A 6,193-nucleotide genomic window follows, 5' to 3' on the forward strand; every position below is an offset into this window, starting at 1 on the left:
CCCTCCAGAGAAATTAATCGACAGGTGCAGAGTGAAACCCTTAAAATACTTAATGGGCATTAGGACCTGTAATATTTTAAAGCATGGACCTTGCCACTATTGTTCCTTTTTGTATTCTTAAAGGGGGGAAAACTGTGTAAGTGTATTTCTGCTCTAATGGAGTCACACGGTGTGGAGATTCTTGGTTTAGCCGGAAATCCTCAAAAAAAGATTTTTTTCAAAGTAGTGTTTTTTGTTTTTTTTTAAATCTGCACTAGGTCATCAGTAGTCATTAAAGCTACCCCAATATTTAGGGGATGACAATATCCATCTGTTCACTTTGTTATTGCTGACAGACAACTTTAAACAAGAGCAGAATCCACCCAGCCTGCTCCTTGAAACACCAGGCCTGTACGATTCAGATGATCTCCATGGAAGAGGCAGCACGTGGCTTGCCAGGGACTAGGCTAAACAAAGGTTAAATGGCATGTCTGATGGGTCCATTTGGTATTGTCAGATTTACGGATAGAACTCCCATCTAAGTCAATGAGAGAGTCACGCCATGGATCTCAGTGCAAAACTCAGGCCCACTCACATTAAATGGTACAAATGGTGTGGTCTAACAGCTTATACACAATTTCAAAAAGGAATTGGTTCCTGTTAGTCTAAGCTTCCTGCTGTGTGGCAGTTTCTTCACTTCACATGCAGCTTCCTACGGCTGCTAAACGAGTCAGTCTCATAAATTTTAATGCTTTGAACTGTGCTTAAATTTAAGGCAATTAATTTTATGCTGAAATATAAAGCACTGAAATGAAAGTGAATATCTACCAGCTCGATGTATCCCTATGAGCTGCTAATAATCAAGATTGGCATATTTGTTTCCATCAGATCAGTGCTACCTAAGATTATTCTACTGTATTGCAAAAAATGGGATTATTTTCCTTTTAAGACTTCAACAATCTAGCAAAAACTATGCTTTAACGTGGTCAACTCTTTAGATGCACCAGTATCCCTTAGGTACTCACAGAAGCAGCTCATTTAGCAAATAGAGCCAACTACTGAACATGAGCAATTGACTAGGCAATGATGGCATATGGCACATCTACACAATATAAGGGAATGGGGGGGACTCTCCTGATTCAAGCCTTTGCTGATGGAAGAAGTACCTAAATTAACCTCTGATTGCCATGAAGCAGAAGGGAAATTTCTTTTCTTTGAAGAAGCTCAACATATTGAAGAGCATCCCATTGTCAGAGACTGAGACAGAGGGAAAAACAAGTTTAGACAAACTCCAAATTAAAATTTTTCATTTACAAGAAACAAAAGACACTAATTTCAAGCACCAATATATGTGATATACTTAAACACATAGAAATCAATGGGCATTCAGGGTTAATGACACATCAACTGTTGAAGTTATGAGGAACAGATGCAGCAGAAACAAGTCATTTTGGAAACAGAATAGGAATTGGGGATAAAAGATAAAAAATAGTGAATTTTTCTAATTAATCAAATTATTTAGATTCATGAAACCTTCCACAAGGGAGGGGAGAGAGAGAAGGTTGGGGAGAAAATAAAAATCAAAGTCGACAAGAGAAATTCAAATGGACAAATGAAGATTGAGATTGGCTTTAAGCCAAATGTTGGTGAAGCTGCTGAGTATTACTAGAGGATAAGAGGATACTAGTTCAATCTTGAACTAAGGGTGTAACCTCAGAAAGGTGAGATGTTAGATCTAGCTGTCAAGTGCAAAGAGAGATCTGAAAATTGGCACTTATCCTCTAATATTTAAATTATTTTCTTTCAGGTTAAGAAAATAAACTCAACAATATACAGCAGAGCAGTAACAGTCTAGAGACTTGAGCAGAAAAGCAGCAAAAACACATTTAAAGGAAAAACCCAGCCCCAAAGGGGGTGGGGGGGGGGAAGGTAGTGTAGGGGATTATAAAAAAAAAAAAAAAAAAAGTAGGACTACAATGACCCAGAAAACAGAGGTAAAAGTTCAGAGAGGACAGAGGGAAAAAAACCCCAAAACATCAACCTGATCAGATTTTCCAGAGGTATTTGGTACTATGACAACTAGTGCTTTGCTGTCTATGCAGTACTACCTGATCAAGGAGGGTATCAGGCCTGATTAACCACTGTTACTTCAGTTTTTGCCAGTGTAAGTCCACTGAAATCAATGGAGTTCAGGTGGCTCTGGGGAGCTGAAAGAAAGAAACCCACTGCCTTTCATACAATATTACTGAAAGAAATCTCAGGGAAAAAAAGTGGTCTCCCACACTGTGCAAAAGGAGGGCTTTATGCCCCTTGGAGCCATAGAAGGCCATGAAAGGTGCTCTAGAGGATTTAGGGTGGTATTTTTAATAGAACTCATCATTGGCTTAACTCTGCTGCCATTGAAATCAATGGTAGTTTCACCTTTAACTTCAGTGGGAGAAGAGTTAGCCAATGCTAAGAGGTTTGAAAATCTCACCCTTGATGTGTACGTATGCATAAATAACTGCTAATGAGAAAAGAAAAATATCAAACCCCTCTTTTTATCCAAAGATTTCAGAGATAAACCTCTCAGTGCTTAAATGAACAGTGGAAAACACACAGCTAAGATATTCATCATCACCACTCCCATAATCACATTGGTCATTGGGGCACCATTATTGATGATCAACAAACAAATTATCTCCATCCCTCACAATGGTGTGTCAGTGCTTGAGTCTCCGCAAAGTCCATTCTTTTATGTTGTCAATCCATCTCTTCTTCTGTCTACCTCATCTTCTACTCCTCTTCCACTGTACTGTCCCTTGGAGGATGATCTTGGATAGGCCAGATGATCTTGTTACATGGCCATACCACTTCAGCTTCCACTTCTTCATGGTTGTCAGGTGGTCTTCATAGGACCCAGCGCATTGGGTGATGATGTTGCAGACCTCTTCGTTAGTGACGTGGTCGAAGTCGGAGATGCCCAGGATTTTTACAGAAGTATCTCATCTCTACTACCTAAATTTTCCGTTCAAGTTCTGCCATAAGGGTCGATGTCTCTCACGCTTACAGAAAAATGGAGCTGACCAATGCGTGCAGCAGTTTCAGTTTGGATTCCAGGCAGATGTTCTTATTTTTCCAAATTGGCTTTAGCTTTGCCACTGCTGCTTGCACCATTCTTGCCTGGATTTCTGCCTTGGATCCTTCATCAGTGATGATTGCCCCCAAACACTTGAGCTGTTTCACTGTCTCCAGCTCTTGACTACTGACAGCGATATGAGAGCTGATCCCATCACGTTGGTCTGTCAGCCTGGTTTTCTCTGTACTGATTTCCATGCCATATTTTGCAGAGGTTTCACCTAATCATTTCACAAGGTTGGCAAGTTCATCTTCACTGCCTGCCAGGCCACCAAAGTCATCAGCAAACCGAAAATTTGAGATTTGTTCTCCCCCCTCACCCCGCCCCTACTGCTGACTGTGCATATGTGATCTTCTAAGGCATCAGTCATTATGTGCTCCAAGTACATGTTGAACAGTGTGGGTGAAAGAAGGTAGCCTTGCCAGACTCCAACAGTGGTGCAAAACCACTCTATTATGCCATTGACGAGAACTGCACTGATGGCCTTGGCATACCAGTTGTTTAATGATAAGAATAAACTTATGACCAACATTGTACTTCTTCATGGTTGCCCAGATCGCTTCTTGCCATACTCTATCAAACGCCTTCTTGAAGTCAAAGACATGGTAGACGTCCTGCTGGTGTTGTAAGTACTTCTCACATAGAACATGAAGGTTGAAAATCTGTTCTGTGGTACTTCTTCCAACATGAAAGCCAGCTTGTTCTTCACCGATGATATTCTCTGCTTGTGGCTTCAATCAGTTCAATGTGACTTTCAACATCACTTTGCTGGGATGGCTAATTAAGCATATGGTCCAGTAATTGACACAATTGCAGGTTGCCTTTCTTTGGCAGAGTGATGATTAGTGACTGTGTCCACATGGAGGGCCACTCACTGGTCTGCCAGATCTTGTAATAGATGTACTCACCAAGATCTGCAGCTATTTCTCCTCCACCTTACCTGATCACTGTCGTTACAGCGTGTATGGTAACACCCATTGTTTCATGTTCTCTGTGTATATAAAATCTCCCCACTGTATTTTCTACTGCATGCATCCGATGAAGTGAGCTGTAGCTCACAAAAGCTTATGCTCAAATAAATTTGTTAGTCTCTAAGGTGCCACAAGTACTCCTTTTCTTTTTGCAGATACAGACTAACACGGCTGCTACTCTGAAACTTATTTCTCCTCCGAATTTCGTCAGTTTGGCTGTGATGTTGTCAATACCTGTAGCCTCTCTGTTCTTGAGTGATTTCACAGCTGTCTCCACTTCTTCACGTAGTATTGGAAAGTCATCCTCCTCTGTTGAATCTAGGCCGTCTAAGACACTAAGATCTGCATTTGTCTGGTGGTTGTATAGATCAGAAGAGTAATTTGTCCACCTATTGAGGATGTCCTTTTCTTCTGTAAGACTGTTCCCTTCTTTGTCTTGAATTGTGTTAGCTTTGGTCCATCTTTCCTTCGTCAGATCTTTTACAACATGGAAGTCTCGCTTGCTATTTCTATTATTGATACATGCATCAATTTTCGAGCATTGTTTTTCAGTCCATATCTCCTTGGCCAGCTTCATTCCTTTCTGCCAATTGCTCTATTTATCAGCTCCCTCGGTGCTGTTCTCGTCTCTTTTTTTTTTTCTGTCACACATTTGTAGTATTCTATTTGTGACTCATGGTTTTGACTTCTTCTGAGGTTTCCTGAGGATGTCCATTGCTGCCTCATTCATTACAGCATTGAAATTGTTGATCATTATGTCTATATCTTCCTCTAGAGCAAGCAGCGGGGCAAATTTTCCACCGATCATTGCTTGGAATGACTCTGCAATGTTTCAGTCTGAGTCTAAATCAAACTTGGTTCTGGTGAACTTTTGCCCCATGATTTTCCTTAGCCACAGCCAAAAAATTTAGCATTACAAGGTTGTGATCACTTCCAATATCAGTGCCAGGGAAGCTCCTTGTTTTAGCTCCCAGAACAAAATCGGTTTTGCACCATGATGTAGTTGATCTGGCTGTGATGTAGACCACTAGATGCTTGCCATGTTGATCATCTGGATGCTTTATGTACTCCCAATGTGTTTGCAAGAACCAGATTGTTATAGCTGGCAAAGTCCAAAAGTCTCAATCCTCTCTCACTGGTTACTGCATTACAGAATTGGTTACCACATTACAATATTCTCGCCAATCTGTCTGTGTGTCAGCACCTACTTTAGCATTCCAATCTCCTTGTACAATCAGGATCTCTTTCTTGTGTACCTTATTGATGTCTTGGAGCTGATTTTAAAAATCTTCAATTTGCTCATCATCATAGTCTGTTGTAGGGGTGTAGACTTGTACCACTGTGATATTAAACGGTACTGCCTTTATTAAAGCCTGATGGACACTGGGAAGCATCCTAATACTGAATTCTTGATATCTTAATGCACAAGAAATCCTATGCCATTGACATGTTTGTCCTCTCCACTGTAATAGAGTACATCACCTTCTTCTGTTAGTACCTCTCCAAAGTTCTTCCATCTGACCTCAGATTCCTAGGAGGTCCCAGGTATATTGTTCCATTCCATACGTGAGTTCTTTCAACCTCCTTATTTGTGTCAATGTCCTTACATTCCATGTGGCTGTGGTGATGCTATCTCTTCCACGGATCCTCTTTGCTGGGGTTACACCAGTAGTATACTTGTCACGTGTGCCCTGGTGGGAGATGGATGGTGCGGTCATTATTAACCCGGGCTGCAATCAATCTGGTATGGACATAGTTTACTTGATCATATGGTGTGTCTTGGGCAAATTTCTAACCTGGTGGAGCCCATCCCTCTCCAGGCAGCCCCCTTTTAGTTGCCTCCTACGACATGCAGCTGTGTCCCCACAGGGGACGCAGCTAAGGTATTACAGTGAAATAAATGCAATTCAGGGCTTTTAAGTTATGAAGTCAAAGACTTTCCACTATCCAAATTTGAAAGACATTCATTGTGAACCTCTGCCCTTTGCTGTGTCTGCAAACAGGAATGTAAGAGGGTGCATGTAGGTATCACAGTGGATGCCATGGGGCAGATAGAATCCTGCTATGGTACAAGTGTCCTGGCAGCTACACCAATGCAGCAAGCCAGGGAATACACTATATCCCA

This window comes from Natator depressus, chromosome 9, assembly GCF_965152275.1.
Source record: "Natator depressus isolate rNatDep1 chromosome 9, rNatDep2.hap1, whole genome shotgun sequence".
Taxonomy (NCBI): Eukaryota; Metazoa; Chordata; order Testudines; family Cheloniidae; genus Natator; species Natator depressus.